General features: G+C 45.4%; 1 protein-coding gene and 1 long non-coding RNA gene across 8 annotated transcripts in view; one reads left to right on the top strand and one right to left on the bottom strand.

The window, feature by feature from the left end:
* Positions 1–17,578, bottom strand: part of GRID2 (glutamate ionotropic receptor delta type subunit 2) — an 830,074-nt gene that overhangs the window by 67,060 nt on the left and 745,436 nt on the right. The window lies entirely within an intron of this gene.
* On the top strand, positions 9,497–14,078 carry LOC309540190. Its single transcript, XR_014223114.1, has 3 exons — positions 9,497–9,614; positions 12,282–12,401; positions 13,931–14,078. It is a non-coding gene; the product is annotated as an uncharacterized lncRNA (long non-coding RNA).

The raw sequence follows: 17,578 nt of genomic DNA, 5'->3' as shown, positions 1-17,578 counted from the left end.
TTATATACAACATGATGGCACCTTTCAGTTTTATGATAGAAATTCAATCACATTACCATCCACAGCTGAAGATCTGCTAAGTCTATAAAAATACACACTAGTGCCCCCACATAAAGAAAGTCCTTGAAATGCTGTTTTTATTTTGACTGTCACAGCAGTCAAACAGCTTTTAACTCTCTCCTAGTTCTTGGGCCAGGATCTATGTGTTATTTAAACATATGCCAATGAAATACATTGCTCCATACCTATCAGAACTGTGACAATTTGTGTGAAACAACTTGAAATCTTCCTTGCAGTATGAAGAGATCAGACGATTTGTTGTGGGATCCCCTCACCCCCATTACCTGATACATATAAATTATAACCATGAAGTCAGACTCTGATCTTAAGAGGGAAACTAAGGCTCGAGGGGGATGACTATGGAAGAGGATAAAGGACACTCCTAACTCACCTGCTGAAATCAACTGGACTTAGAGGTGCTTAAGTCTGTCTGGAACATAAATTTCGGGGATGCTGGTGTTTAGTTTTGAATTTAGCTAATTCTAATTTATGGTGCATTTCAAATCAAATTCTTCCCTTGATTTCTTTCTGACTCTGTATGACAAATTACTTTTATATTCACTTCCAACTCTACAATTCTGTGATTCTATGATTCTAATTTTAACATTAATTTAACCAGATATTCTCAGAGCAATAGCTAGAATGACATCATTTATTTTACTCGCACAACCCATGTGGCAAATTCATAGGATAGGTCCACAGCATACATCTCCAGATTTCTCTGTTTTAGATGAATGCTGCATACCTATTTATTTGTTTGTCCAACTATCTAGGAATAAAGTCTACTGTCCATTGACCTTGCTTCTATCTTGTTGAGCCGCATACATTTCATTTACACTTCTTTCTGCTGGGTCAACTGCCAAACAGCAGAAGACCTAATGTCACAGTCTCTGAAAACCCACAAGAATCGGTTCTGATACCCTGTTTATTGGAAGGACTGCCAAGCCTACGACAATAGCCCTTGCTGTTGTCCTAGTCATTTGCTCTGGTTCCACTTGGGAGAGGTGACTGTGAAAGTTAACCCTACCTATCAGCTTTGTAAAGACAAGATATGCCTCTGGCAGCTATTGTGCAAGCTTTGCTCTCCTTTTCAAAGGGAGGAACTATAATAGAAAATGCAGGAAATGTTACACAGACTTTAAGAAATCAATAATCAAGAGGCCTTCCTCTTTCCCTGTCACCTGCACCCAGATCCTATTTTTAAAGCAATCTGGAGAAGCTTAAGAGAATAGTCTGTGTCAAATTGCTGAAAACAAGAAGAAAATAATACCAAGAAAAGCTAGAGAGTGTGTTTGTGTCCATTAGGATGCACCTAGCTTTAATGCCACTGTAATATGTACTGGCAGCTGCTGTTGAGCTTGCCTGCTTTGTGAGTTTCAGCTTTGTCTGTTGTTCTGGCTTTCAGATGAGGGAGGAATGCAGAAACAAGGGCTTGAGGTTGTTGAATGAAATATTAAAACCTAAGGGCCACAGCTCAGTGGTAGAACAGTTGTTTTACATGCAGTAGAATCACAGAATCATAGAACTGAAGAGTTGGAAGGGATCCCGAGGGTCATCTAGTCCCCCTGCAATGCAGATATAACAACTAAAGCATCCCTGACAGATGACCATCCAACCTCTGCTTAAAATCCTCCATTGAAGGAGAGTCCACCACCTTCTGAGGGAGTCCATTCCATACACTTTCGGTTCGGTCACTCAACCAGCTATAAACAGTTACCTCATCCAGCCTACGTTTTACCTGCTTCTGCGCAAAAGTATCATGGGGGACTTTGTCAAAAGCCTTACAGGAATCAAGATATACTATGTCCACAGCATTCCCCTAATCCACTAATCTTGTAACAATGTCAAAAATATGAAATGAGATTCGCCTGACATGACTTGTTTTTGAGAAACCCATGCTGGGTCTTACTAATCACAGCATCCTTTTCTAAGTGACCACAGGCCGACTATTTAATTATATGTTCTAGGACTTCCCTGGTATCAACATCAAGCTGAGCAGTTGGCAGTTCTATGGGTCTTCTCCCCTCCCTCCTTTTTGAAGATGGGGACAACATTGCCCACCTCCACTCTGGAATGGACCAGGTTCAGTCCCTGGCATCTTCAGGTAGGACTGGGGCATCCCTTGTCTGAAACTCTGGAGAGTCACTGCCATTTAGTGTAGACAGTATGGAGTTAATTGGACAAATGGTCTCAGTATAATGCAACTTCCTATATTCTTTAGATATCTGAACTGACCAGATGGACCTGTGGTCTGATACAGCAGGGCTCTTTGATGTTCTTATTATTTAAACAACTTAGGAATGTTCTTTAAATAATTCAGAAGCTGCCTCTTAACAAACAGTATAAACTTCCAAGGACAAGAATTGTTGACACACCCATTAAGGAAGTTATCTTACCTGCCTGTCTCACTCTTTATCTTTACACACACATGCCTTATCCTAATTTACTTGCTTCTGTCTTGAGGACAGTGATCATGCAATCACTTCTCTGTTATGTAAGAACAAGGAGAGCAAGTCCACCGAGAGCCATAAAACTCACTAGGTGGTCTGCAGCATGTCTCCACAAATCACAGCTTAATCTTGTGTGGATAAAAGGAAACCATCTTACATAAACTCTTCAGGATTCCTAGAGGAATGTTTGGAATACAAATGTGACAAATAAATATGGAACTCCCATCACATGTCATTCATCATAAATGACTTTATCATTTAACTTGTTCAAGAGCTGCCCATCATTGAGAGAATAGCTTATACATGATAAGCATATCAGAACAACTCCAGCATGTAAAAAAAGCAGTTTGAATCCAGCTCCTGCAGAAAAATGTGACTAGTGGAAACCTAAGCTGCATCTCCTGTAACTTTACCTCCTCTGCCAGCAGATGTCAACCTTTATCTCAGACAGCAGTGGAGAACACCACGCTTACTATAATGCTGTAAAATAAGAATTAACAAAGAAGTGTTTTCATAGCCCCTTTCTTAAAAATAAAGAATGTGTGAGAGGGGAGGGTGGGGAGAAACCTCCCATTACCACTCTTGAAGCTAGCATCCAAGAGCCAAACAGTTATTTGTACTAGGCTAGACTGAGAAATGAGAAATGCTTTAGGAAAAAAGCAACACATTTGAGTCTGCTAAGTCAGTACTTGTCAAACTGTGTTTCTAGGGAGCCATGAGGGCTGTCAAAAGCTGACCTTTATTCATTACAAATATGTATATACTGCCTTTCCGAGCAAAATCCTTCTGAGGTAGTGCATGTTACGACCACAATACCAATAAAATCACAATATAAAAGTAACAATTCTCTGCCTCACAGTTTATTCATTAATATTCCCCTATGCAATGGAAGAGAGCAGAATTAACCTTATTGCTGGAGGTCGTGACATGTGCTCAAATGCAGTGAAAGGGGAATGCAGTTTTCTGCTCTCCAAAATTAAGGGGTGTGTGATGAGTTTCAAATAGTATGCATTCAAAATGGTACTGCTAAGTTTTGGGGGATTTTTAATTTGCCTTGCAGTAATGCATGGGTAGGCAAACTAAGGCCCAGGGGCTGGATCTGGCCCAATCGCCTTCTAAATCCGACCGCGGACAGTCCAGGAATCAGTGTGTTTTTACATGAGTAGAATGTGTCCTTTTATTTAAAATGTATCTCTGGGTTATTTGTGGAATTCATTCTTTTTTTCCTTTCCTTTCCAAAATATAGTCTGGCCCCCCACAAGGTCTGAGGGACAGTGGGCCAGCCCCTTGCTGAAAAAGTTTGCAGTAATGTGAAGTTACAGGCACCATCCAATAGGTGCCCATCACACAAGTGCAACATCTACTAAAGCAGGAACATATGAGTTATATGTCTGCACAACCTGAGTCAAGAATTGCTGCTCCTCAGCAAATTCATTTACTGTTTTCAGTCAGCCTTCTACAAAACCGGTGCCTTCCAGATATTTTGGTCTATACATCTCATTATCCTGCACCATAGGCCATGCTGGCTGGGGCTATTGGGAGTTAGAGAGTAAAAGATCTGCAGGGTACCAAGTTGAAGAAGTCTAGGATGTGCTGGGAAACAACAGTTCCTCATCAATGGAAGTGCCTTCTGAAATAACATCTACTTTTATTGAGAGTTCATAAATTGTGTATTGGCCTCCCTCCCTCTACCACTGATCTTCAGCAGGAAGATCTGAAGTGGGATGGTTTGTGCTTTTAGCTGGATGTAGTTACAATCCTCACCATGATTGGGAACTCTGGTTGCACTGTGTTCCTGATTCCAGGGAAGAATGTAGCTATAGCCAGCAAAATGCATTTGCAACTCCCCTTCAGACCAGGAAGGCCAGGGATAGAGGGGCTGTTTAAAAAACCCCCACTGAATATGGCTATCATCTTTTGGGATTACTGAGGAGTATGCTATACTCCAGGGTAGCCACAGCACAGCTGCCTTGTATGTTTATCTAACATTTGGGCTGAGAAAAAAAGGGATGGGAAATATACTTTATTAAACAGAACAAAATGACTTGAACCAATCAGGCTATTTGCAATACACTCATGCCCACAGGCATATACAATAGTATGTCCTGGATTTACTTCCACCTTTGAAGAGCCAGCCCTCTCAACAGCAATAAAATCCACATTTGAGAGAAGAGTCTTTAATGCTAAATCACAAGGACACTAAACAAGTGTAATGCTGTCCTGTTGCCTGGCTCATGGGACAGTAGGATTTAAGAGGTTTAATTCTGTGAAGGAATTTCATTGTTTTTATGGCTTGTCACAGTCTCAGTTTTACATTAATCGTGTCCTCCCTAAAAGAGGGCACGTGTTGCGATGAGACCTGGAGACTGACCTCCTGGTTGTGGGTGGGTATATTGGACAGCCACAACACCCGATTGGTAGGTCCCTCGTTGCTGGGTTTAATCTGGCCAATGGGGTGCAATCTAAACGGATTGCGGGACCTATATATACCTATGCACGTGACCCAGAGCTTCCTATTTTGGCTCGTGCATTCGGAACACCTGCCCACCTCTCCCTACTTTTGTGATTGACCTTGCTATGCCGTTGTGTGTCGTCTGTTGTTGGGACAGGGGCACGGTAGGAATTTTTCCCACTTGGCTGATTGACTGTTGCCATTTGGGTTTCTGCCGCGTAGCAAATTGTCACAACTTGTAAGGTTGTGGAGAGGCACTGGTTCATGTGATAGGGATGGGAGAATGGTCTTGCCATCCCTATGTGAAGGGTATTCCGTTAAAGGAATCCAGGGACTCAACATGGTTTGGTCAATCCCTGAGAGGGGGTTGTGCCCATGCCTGAGTCCAGGGGAGCATCTGGGGAGTGAACAGAGTCTGTTCCCGAGCTACATGGGGTTAAGGACATAACAGAACATCTAGCTTGTTATATCTTGCTTAACTTGGGACCCTAAGAGGTAGGAAAAATCTAACCATTCTTTTTGTTGCAGTAGAGCTTGACATTTAACTCTGGGCTCTTCTTTTTGCAAAGTTCAACTCCAGTCCAAAATACTGGAAAGCTAATCAATTTAGTTATACATCAGTGAACACAGTTTAGTGAGTTCTGACTTGATATGTATTACGACCTCCATTTTAACATTCCACTCTTACTGTCTTACCTATCAGATGTGCTCAAGCCAAAATTTCACCCTTTAAAATGTGTTAATGTGATGTGTAATTGAACCATAAGTGATGTATGAATTGAACTGAATCTGAACACCCAGCCTCCAGTCATGTGAATCTACATTGGATTAATTACCATTCCTGCTCTTTCCCAAGACAGTATCCTTTAGATATCTAGATTACCAAGAACGGTAAGTAACAGGACTTCCTTGCATGCTAACGCATCAGTTAGGGCGGATGAATTTCCAGTACAATGCACACAATCTTTTCTTTTTTTCAAAATGTAATTATCTCTTTCTCTATATGTTTCTCAGTTTCTAAGATGGCTTTATAATTGTAGTGGGTTCCTCTTCCTCTGTCCATTTACAGTATCCATGGATATTAATTTATTCTGCTTTTATACTGTTTAATATATTGTTTTATCAGTCAATTTCAGTAATCTGGGCCTAGCATAAGACTTTTCCCTTACTCAGGAGCCATGGAATGTAATAACAGCAATCAAGGCAGTTCATTCTGACAAATGCGTGTCAGAAAAAGACTGCTGTGACTTTGAAATATTGAAACTGACTGATAACATAATGTGCAAAGCCGAATAAATGCATACAAATGGAAGTTTTAGCTGTGTCGCCAAAGTATGAACTAAATACAGTGTCAGAGGCCTGCACTGAAATCGCTGTGTGTGAGTGCTTACAGTGGCAAATTACTAAATGCACTCGCTAAAGTGTTTTTATGAATAAAGCAGCATGCATAGATTCTCCCTCCCCTCACTTCCATCCCATGTCTGTCCCTCTGTCTCTCTCCCCTTCCCACAACTCCCTGGAATTCAGAATGAATATAGCTTCAAGCAAAAAGACGGAAGAACTGAGAAGTGCTCAGTTTTAATAAAACACAAAAGTCAATGACAGCGAGGCCGAGACACCAGTTTCCACTGGGGGATAGAACTAGATGAGTGAAGCTGGGTTTAAATCAGAGATGAAACAAAATCCGGCAACAGTCTGAGAGCTGAAATTTCCATCTTGATGAAGATTTCCATGGGAACGTTCAAAATCTGTGACTCTCCTCAGCATAAACACCTTTCAGTTTAAGGTAAGGTTCAAGAGGGTTTAACAAATCCCTTGGTCTGTTTCGAAGCATTGATTTTGTTCATATTCTTATGTCAGCATTATTTTGATCCCTATGATCCCCAGATGATAGAATTCTAATGCATAGTAATTCAGACAGATAAGGGGATTGATAGGCTGCAGTAACCAAAAGCATATACTTTTAGATTCCTGCACCGCAGCTGCCACTCCCTGTTATCTGCCCCCTTTCTATTCTTCACAGCAAACAGGGCATCAGGTGTCCCTGAGTGTACACAACAATGGGCTAAATGGACCAGTGGTTTGAGCCTGTACAAGGTAGCTTCCTAGGTGCTGTATACAGTAGGCAGGCATTGATACCAAGACCAGTGATGGAACAAGCAAGAGAAGCTACAACTGGCTTGTATCCCTCTGTATCAGTATTTTGAAAATATCTGCAAGTATATCCCAGATTGCAACCTGGCAAGGTAAAATAGAAGAGATCAAGGCTACCCCACAGGGCTCAGAGATCAATGTCCCTTAGTCTGCATCTCTACTCTGAGATGAAGAAGGATCATTCAATCCAAAATCTACCAGCTTAAGCTTCTGCTTGCCTCTTCTTTTACCCTCTGAGGTCTTTTGCAGTAGTACAAATCACCAAAATGTATATGCTTCACAGCTGAGCTGGGCTCCCACCTTCCTGCCACCCTCAAATACACAACATACTTTATTTCCATCCACTTGGAACATCATTCCTTTGATTCACTGACAACACCATGTTCCTTTGGGGGCAAAATCCAACCTTTAACATGGCGAGGCTTGTATAGCCTTAGGCAGACGAAGCAGCTAACTAGTTAAATTAGCAAGAAACTCACTTTTTCTTTCTTTCAGGGTAATGCACATTGGCAGTTTTAACACATACATAAGAGGTCAGTTCCCTGCAGTACTTCAGCTCTAACCAGTGGGGGGCTAATCTACCTAACCTGCTTTCTTTCCCTTCAATTCATCTTTTTAAAAAATGTGTAACTAAGTTTAGTACGGAGTGCCTAAAAATCTGACTAATAGGCTCGGCAGTAGCATACAATTCGTATAACTATTTATCTGGCCTGGAAGCTTAATGCAGCCCTCCAGGCCTTCAGAACTCTCCCCAATCTATGGCTTTTCTTCTTAGGCAACACCCCTTCCCAGCCTGACCCACAACTTCCCTGGGTGCTTTTGCCTGGCTGTGGCTGGATTGTGGCTTGTTCTAGGAAAGTGAAGAATCACACCTGTTGTTTTGCCTACTTTTGCCCCACCCACTTGCAATGTGGCCCCTTTGTGGTAATTTTAGCCCTCTAGCTAAAAAGGCTCCCCCTACCCCTACAGATTTTGCAGCTACTGGAAATGTTGCCACATGAGAAGTGCTTTAGTGTGAAGCAGCTCCTGCATGGTTTGTCTTTAACCAAAGTCACAAACAGGGGTGTAGGAAGGGGGGTGCGGGTGGTGTGGTCCGCCCCGGTGTCATCCTTGAGGGTGTGTGTGTGCCAAAATGGCACACCACCGGGGGGGCGGCACTTACCGTGGGGCTGTGCGCCGATCGCTGTGGTGCCCTGGTGCGTGGATCACCCCGCACCCATGGGCAGATCACCCCACCCCCACCGCTCTGGGTGCCGGCGCAACTAGCTATGCCCCTGGTCACAAACCCTCACTTTTAGAAGAACATGAAGCTTCCTTGCACCAGGTCGGGCTATCTCTCAATCAAGCCCACTGTTGTCTACTCTGACTGGCAGCCACTCTCCAGGATCACCTGTTACCTGAACCTTTAAACTGGAGGTGCCTGGGACTGAACCTGGGACAGTAGTTCCCAGTGTGGTGGGACAGAACTGCAAAGCCATCCTTCTGAGAGTGGTGCCACTGCAGCACTGGGACAGGGCAGGATGGTGATGGGATCGGGGATGCGAGTGCACACCACTGGGAGCACTGGGCCAGCAGGGGGATACTGTAGATAGTTCAGGTCCACATATGCAAATAAGGGATTGAAAGTGACGTTCAGTGATTGGATAGTTACAGAAAATGGTTACTGTTGCGTTCTAGTGGAGCACACATTGCCCTTGATGTTATATATCCATATGGTGTTGCTGCAGTTGGAATTAGTGGTTTGCATTTTAATGTATTCTGTATTTTATGTACTGAATTTAATTGCACACTGCTTAGATACATCAGTCTGAAGTCGTATATAAATAGCAGCAGCAGCATCACCTTAGGGCCCTTGTGGACAGAAAGGTGATTAATAAATACAATGATGATACAGATCTTATTAAGGAAACAGGAGTGAATACAGGAGACCAGTCCACTCCATTGCAGAAGGCTCACTGCCAACCACTGGAGTCTTTTTACTGCTGTTCTTTGCTATATCTCTGTTGCATTCAGGGCTGGCCCATCCATGAAGTGTGGTGAAGCAGCCGTCTTAGGTGGCGATATCCCCTGAGGTCCCCGTGGGTGCTCCACCTGCCCTGCCACCTTGCTGAAATATTGCAAGATCCCACAAGATTTTGGTGAGATCTCACTGTAAATTGGTGCTGCTTCTCTGCTGCTGGAAGAGGCAACATGGTGGGCAGTAGTGGAGGCTGGGCACAGCGGTGGTACTGGTCGTGCAGGTGGACTGTGGAGCAGAGCAGGGTGGCACTTCCCCTTTTGCCTCAAGCAGTGAAATGGGACGTACCACCCCGGGTTGAGTTCACCTGTCCTCTTTCATACCACAGATTCATAGAACTGTAGAGTTGGAAGGGACCCTAAGGATCATCTGCTCCAGCTCCCTGCAATAGCAGGAATCCTGCCCACAGCCATCCCTGGGTGGGCTTGAACCACCAACCTTCTGGTTAACAGCAAGAAGCACCAACCCATTGTGCCACTGGGTGAGTATGTAGCAGCAGCAGCGTCCAGTAGCTTTGCTCTCTCCCCATGGGTAGTGGGTGCAAACTGCACCCAGAGAAAAAGGACAGGTGACGGTGGCCAGTAGGCAGTGGAATACTCAGGGAGGGCCCACCATTGAGAAGATATTGTCCAAGGGCCCCTCATAACATGGAAGTGGCACTGGGTGAGTACCAATTGGCAGTTTATCATACTGTGCATTTAACCACTTGGCCAGCCATCACCTTGCGCTGCCCTGCCAAGTGGTGCAGGAAATCTCCACAATCCTGCATTGAATCAGAAATCCAGGGAAGCAAATGGTAAGCTTCTCCTTACTGCCTGACCATTCAAACCATTTATTCATCAAGGGGTTACACGACTGCCATATTAAGTTACCATTTTAGTATATGATTGTCTGTATTCTAGAATGGAGGAAAGGTTTTCTTGCCTCCAAGAGAAGCACTTGTCTGAGGAAAATACGTTAGCAGCAGGCTAATCTTACATTCTCAGCAGGTCAGCTACCATAACACAAACCTGATCTAAATTGTACAAAGCATTTGTTTGACTAGCACTGTGTTCAGAATCACACACAGAGAGTAACAAAGCTGAAAGAAGAACTACTTTCTTCCCTTATAACAGGAACCTACCCTATATATCTTTTAGATGTCAGGAGGAGGACCCTGAATCTAATAGGAGAGAATAGCCACCGATCAGGAACCAATGCATATACAATGCATATACTAGAACTGGGAGCCTCCAACTCTGTATGGAGGCACCAGGGTTACAGGTCACTCCCTAGGCAGCAAAGAGTTCTGAAGCACAAAAGAAGATTCACTGTGGACTAGACCAATGGCTCATCTTGCTTAGTGTCCTGTTCTCACACTGGCCAACCAGATGTCTATGGGTAGCCTGGAAGCAGGACCTGAGAGCAACTGCAGCACTGTTTCTGGTATTCAAAGGCACACTACTTCCAAAGCTGAAAGTACTGCACAGCCATCATGATCAGTAGCAGTTGGCTGCTTATCCTCCATAAATTTATCTCACTCCCTGTTAAGCTCATCCAAGTTGGTGGCCATCACTTCATCCCATGAAAGCAGATTCCATAGTTTAACAATGTGCCGTTTGACGAAGTACAGTGGTACCTCGGGTTACATATGCTTCAGGTTACATACGCTTCAGGTTACAGACTTCGCTAACCCAGAAATAGTACCTCGGGTTAAGAACTTTGCTTCAGGATGAGAACACAAATCATGCTCCGGTGGCGCGGCGGCAGCGGGAGGCCCATTAGCTAAAGTGGTGCTTCAGGTTAAGAACAGTTTCAGGTTAAGAACAGACCTCTGGAACGAATTAAGTACGTAACCAGAGGTACCCCTGTACTTCCTTTTGTCTATCCTGAATTTTCCAACATTTGACTTCATTGTTCTAGCAGAATGAAAGGGAGAAAGATCTTCTCTTTCTCTCCTTTCTTCACACCATGCATGACCTTATATAACTCCATCATTGTTCCAATTCCTCATTTCCCTGAACTAAAAAGCCCTAAATGTTGTAACCTTTCCTCATAATGGAGCAGTTCTGGTGCCTTGATAATTTTGGTTGCCCTTTTCTGAAACTTTTCCGGCTATATAATATCCATTCTAAGGTAAGGTGAACAAAACTGTACACAGTATTCCAACTGTGGTCACACCATAGATTTCCTTAATGGCATTATTAGAGTGGCAGTTTTATTTTCAATCTCTTTTCTAATCATCCCAAATACTCTTTCCCTCCCCCCCATGTTTCTGGTGACATTTACTTCTAAATAACCAATCACCAGCAGCCACACATGCCTAGTACGGGTAACTTGGAATAATAAACACTTCAAGGCCAGCCCTACCATTAGGCAGAGCGAAGAGCTTGCCTTAGATGGCAGATGCTAGGGTTGTGCAATGATAGCACTCCTATTATTCCCCTCTTATGAGGAACGGCTAAGGGAGCTGGGCATGTTTAGCCTGGAGAAGAGGAGGTTAAGGGGTGATATGATAGCCATGTTCAAATATATAAAAGGATGTCACATAGAGGAGGGAGAAAGGTTGTTTTCTGCTGCTCCAGAGAAGCGGACACGGAGCAATGGATCCAAACTACAAGAAAGAAGATTCCACCTAAACATTAGGAAGAACTTCCTGACAGTAAGAGCTGTTCGACAGTGGAATTTGCTGCCAAGGAGTGTGGTGGAGTCTCCTCCTTTGGAGGTCTTTAAGCAGAGGCTTGACAACCATATGTCAGGAGTGCTCTGATGGTGTTTCCTGCTTGGCAGGGGGTTGGACTCGATGGCCCTTGTGGTCTCTTCCAACTCTATGATTCTATGATTCTATGACTACGCATAAGGCTCTTATCACTGTTTAAGTAAGAGTCAATTACCAGTCTGGTTAGCTTTTGCATGTGGAATTGGGGGTGAGGAAAAGGAGACCCTTCACCTCAGTAGGGAAAAAAAATCATTGTACTGACCTTGGCTAGCTCACTAGTGTAGCAAATACTCTGACTGCTAACCCCCCCCCCCCCCGCTCAATCCCTGAAATCTCCAGGAAAGGCTGGGAAAGGCTGCTATCTGAAACCTTGTATACTTGCTGCCACTCAGTGGCAATACTGAGCTCGATGAACCAATGGCCTATACTCAGCTTCTTGTGTCTTTTTAGCCACGCTAGATCTTTGCCATTCGCCTCAATTCCTTTTTCTATAAAACAACAACAACAAGCGGCAGCTGGCTGCCCTTGCAACCATGTCTCCATTGAAATGCCACGTCAAGCTGCAAACAGGTATGCATTTTGTCATGCATAGTATTTGCCTTGGCTTGCCTGAGTAATCTGTTGCTAATTGCTATTGGCTTGGCAAGCACTTACTCTGTACATGTGACAGTCTGTGGAAGCTGATTTCTGCCTGGGCTGGGGAGGCGCAGTGGGGCATTGCATGGTGAAGAGATGCCTTTCCATCTGGGCAGGAGATTGGACTTGACATCCTTGCATTCCCTTTCAACCCTCTGGCATAGCTAAGCTGCTGTTAGCAGTCTATTGATTTGACCTGTCTGTAGTTCTGGGAATACCATCTAATTTCTGGCATTTCTTCCCCAAGTTTACTGGAAGTGACAAAGACTAAATTTCTCGTTCTGTAGCACTTATTTTCCCCCAATGTTCTGTGTCTGCAAGAAGCAACCGGAGAACTCTGCAGAGATTACCTCTGCTTGTCTTCTCTTTTGTTCAATTGTTTATGATTTGCTGTGCATAAGTGCTAGACTTCCGAGGGCCACAAATTTCTATTAACAAGTTATCACAAAGCCCCAGCAAATTGGAGAGCTTACTCTCACCCTCTCTTTCTTGTCTTTGGTCACAACAGTTAGGGATGAAGAGTCCAATTACACCATCACACTTATTCCCTTGGAAAGGTCAGATAGCATTTCAGTCCCTCCAATATCACTGCAAATGGACTATGCTGGCTGTATTATTATTATTTTTATAAAAAGAAGATTCATCCTTAAACAGCCACATTTTCTGTAATACCAAGGAAAGAAAGGCAACCACTTCAGAAATAGCTTCCCCCTCCCCGTTATTCGATGCTTTTGTGTTTCAGTGATTCACAGTAATTCTTGAGCAGTTCTTGTGATTCATATACAAAGAGAATAAAAAACTGGAGAGGGTAGTAACAAGAAAAACACAAAAGAACACTCTCAGTATCCAGTATCAATATGTCTACCATGGAGTGTTGCCATACTGGGATCTATCGGTTTATTTCAGGTGGAAAGTTAAATAAAATGTTGATATGACGCATTTCAGAGAAGCATGATAAATTTAGCATCTGAAGCGCCTGAAAATTTAGCGTTCTTGTTGGACAATACTTGTGCCGGGGGTGGGGGAAATGTTGTTGGGCTGCAACTCTCAACAGCTCTGACCATTGGCCATGCTGGCTGAGGCTGATGGGCGTTGGAGTTAGGAGGGCCACAGATTCCCTGCCTGGTTTATACAGAAGGCAGTATACAGTGCTCAGAAGTAAGTCCCACTGAGCTTAGCAAGATTAACTCACAAGGATAGGAGCAAGATGATGTATAGGGCTGCAGCTTTCTGGAGTGAGCTGGTGTAGCATACTGCAAAGATACTGATAGCAGAATCCCATACATGTTAACTAATGCACTGTGTTCAGTGAGGCTTATCCTCTGCTCAGTGTACAGACTGCAGCCTGAGCTATGAATCAAGAAGTCCCTAGTTTGAATCTTGCCTGTGCTGAACCATGTCCTCAAAATCTTTAATCCCCTTAGGAAAAATGCTTCTGTGTCTTTTTTTGTTCCTCTTTCCAGGCAATTCTAAAATTACTTGATGATGATGGTGAACAACAGCAACACCCAGATGTGGATATCATGGGGTCAAAGAAACCTTGCAGATTGCAAACTACCGAGAGATGATTTGTACAATAAAACAAAAGACTCTCTCAAACATCCCTTGTTAGGCTTTATACTAAGGTAAAGGCAAAGGTAAAGGGACCCCTGACCATTAGGTCCAGTCGTGGCCGACTCTGGGGTTGCGGCGCTCATCTCACTTTATTGGCTGAGGGAGCCGGCGTACAGCTTCTGGGTCATGTGGCCAGCATGACTAAGCCGCTTCTGGCAAACCAGAGCAGCGCACGGAAACACCGTTTACCTTCCCGCCAGAGTGGTACCTATTTATCTACTTGCACTTTGACGTGCTTTCGAACTGCTAGGTTGGCAGGAGCAGGGACAGAGCAATGGGACCTCACCCCGTCGTGGGGATTCGAACCGCCGACCTTCCAATCAGCAAGTCCTAGGCTCTGTGGTTTAACCCACAGCGCCACCCGTGTCCCATTTATACTAAGGTAAGTGCAACAAAAATCCTGTACCCCATTTATTTGAATTCCCTTGAAATTATCGCTCCCCTTTGATAGTTTTTAACTGCATCTTTCATTTTCTCATTAATTGCCAGACAATGGCGGAAAGAATGCAGATTCCCCCCCCCCGGCACAGCACTAATCTTGCCTCTGCCATGAACTCAACAGGTAGCTCTGGGCAAGGCCCCCCCCCCCCCGCCAGCTTATTCAATAATACTGGATAAATAGTAATGTTTTTAAGTTCCTCCTGAAAGATAATAATGGGTATTAGGGGATGATTAGCTGCTTGTGCTTAAAATGGTGCCCCTTCAGAGTTTGTGCGGCCCCACAAACCTCTGTGTGTGACAGAGCTCCTCAGACATGTCTGCTCTAGTCACTGTTAGAGTCCGACAGTGGCTGTTTGCGGAAACGCCTCCAACAAAGAAGTTCCTTAACGGAAACACGTCTCCTGGACTCACGACGTGACAGCTTCCGACGAAGCATGGGTCTCCCTGCAATTGCTTCTGACACCTCCCCACTATTTTCACTGGACGTGTCTCTCACCCCTTTCTCCCCCCTGCTTCCTGCCTGCGCTGCTGCATCTCTCTCAGTATCCCTGAGATCCTGCTCCAGAGACCCCGCGCTCCCCCTGCTGGTCCCTGCTTTGGCTGTTGAGTCTCTCCCAGTCTCTGGGAGCCCTATCACCTCCTTTCCCTCTGATGTCAGTTCCCTGACATCCACCTCCCCTCCAGGGCCCCCTTCCCCCCCGCCCCCTCCCTCTCCTCTGGGCGGTGAGGAGCTGAAACCCCGAAACGAATCCTCTTCATCTTCCGACGTCTCGAACATCTCCCTCCATCGGTCTTTGTTCCGACTCGCTGAATCCTCCTCCACCTCGGAATCGGAGAACCCCTCCAACTCCTCTTCTTCGTCTGTGGTGGCGAAGTATTCCCTCCGGAACCTCGCCACTGGCTGGGGTTTTCGAGGGAATCTCTGATGAAAAGTTTCAATTAGAACCTCGTCATCTACATCCTCTGCCCTGACCCAGGTGTTTTCCGACTCCGGTTCCCCTTCCCACATTACCAAATACTCTACTTGCTCTCCTTTCCACCTGGAATCTAGGATCTCCGCTGCATGGTAGCTGTGTTCTTTTTCCTCCATCGCTGATCCCCTATTGACCCTCCCCTCTCTGTCCCCTATATACGGTGACAGCAACGATCTGTGGAACACTGGGTGCAACTTCATGTGGTTCGGTAACCGGAGTCTGAAAGCCACTGGGTTGACCTGTTGCGTGACTTCAAATGGGCCCAGTCTTTTGGGTCTTAACTTCTTACAACCTCCTTTAAATGGTAACCCTTGGGTGGACAGCCACACCTGGTCTCCCACCCTAAGGCTTTCCCCTTCCCTTCTGGTTTTGTCTGCCTGCCTCTTATATTCCTCCTTCGCTCGGTTTAAATTAAGTTGGAGTTGGCGATGGATCGCTTCCATTTCTTCAACGAACTGTTCTGCTGCTGGAACGCTCCAGTTCTCCCCCTCCCCCCCTGGGAAGGCTCGGGGATGACACCCGTGATTGGCCAAAAAAGGGCTCATTCCCGTGGACACGTTCTCTGCATTGTTGTAAGCAAATTCTGCCAACGCCAGCTTCTCCACCCAATCATTCTCTCTGTCATTAACATAACACCTCAAATATTGCTGGAGGACACCATTAGCTCTTTCCGCCTGCCCGTTGGTTTCTGGATGACGGGCAGTAGAGAAATTAACCTCTACATGCAGTAAGCTCATGAGCTTCCTCCAGAACCTGGAAGTAAATTGTTTCCCTCGGTCCGAAACCACCCTCAAGGGGGCGCCATGCAACCTAAACACATTTTCCACAAACAATTTGGCGGTTTCTTCTGCTGTGACCGCATGTGAGCAGGCTATAAAGTGTGCCATCTTGGTTAACAGATCTACCACCACCATAATGGCTGTTTTCCCTTTGGACCTGGGCAGATCAGTCATAAAATCTATTGCCACTGCCTCCCACGGTCTTTCCGGCGTGGGTAGTGGTTCTAATAAACCTGCCGGTGCCCGCCTCTCCCCCTTGGCTCGTTGGCAACGGTCACACCCTCTCACATATTCACGCACATCTTCCCTGACCTTGGGCCACCAGAATTCCCTGGTAACCAGCCACATGGTTTTGTGTTGCCCAAAATGCCCTGCTGTGGGGTTATCGTGCAGTTGCTTGAGTACCTTTTCCCTCAATTCCCCTTCAGGTATGTATAACGCTCCCTTGTAGTACAACGCCCCATTTCTCTCCTCAAAACCCCCGGGTTTGTCTCCCTCCCTCCTAAGACTCCTGAGTTTGTCCTGGGCGTATACATCCTGCCCCGTTCCCTCTACCAGTTCCCTTTGCCCCACCAATGCCGCCCCACACACCCAGCGGTCCTCGGGAATGACATGGGTCTCTTCGGGTACACCCTCTCCCTCCAAATATTCAGGTTTGCGTGAGAGAGCGTCCGCCCTAACGTTCTCCGGGCCTGGTACGTAACAAATCTCAAAGTTAAATTTGGAGAACTCCTGGGCCCATCTCAACTGCCGTTGGTTGAGCACTCGCGCAGTTCTCCAATACTCTAGATTCTTATGGTCCGTGCACACTTGCACTTTCTGTTGTGCACCAATTAGTAGGTGCCTCCATCTCCGGAAGGCCTCATAAATTGCAAGAAGTTCCCGGTCGTACACCGTGTAGTTCCTCTCAGACTTGTTCAGCTTCCGCGAAAAGAAGGCACACGGTCGCCACTCCGACCCCTCCTTCCCCGGCTGCAGAAGAAGCACCGCCCCTATGGCTCGGTCCGACGCGTCTGTTTCGACCCTCAGCTTTTTTTGTAAATCCACATGTAGAAGTTGTTCGCCAGAGGCGAAGGCCCTTTTCAGTTCCTCAAACGCTCGCTCCGCCTCCCCCGTCCAAACAAACTTCTTTTTGCTGCTGAGACAGTCCGTGATGGGCGCCGTCAGGTGGGCGAAGTTGCGGATGAACTTACGATAAAAGTTTCCAAACCCTAGGAACCTCTGCACATCCTTCTTGGTCTTGGGTGTTTTCCATTCCAGCACCGCTTGAACCTTGCCGGGGTCCATGGCCAACCCTTTGTCT

This window comes from Podarcis vaucheri, assembly GCF_965113315.1.
Source record: "Podarcis vaucheri genome assembly, chromosome: 9".
Classification (NCBI taxonomy): domain Eukaryota; kingdom Metazoa; phylum Chordata; class Lepidosauria; order Squamata; family Lacertidae; genus Podarcis; species Podarcis vaucheri.
This window is presented reverse-complemented; position numbering and strand designations above follow the sequence as displayed.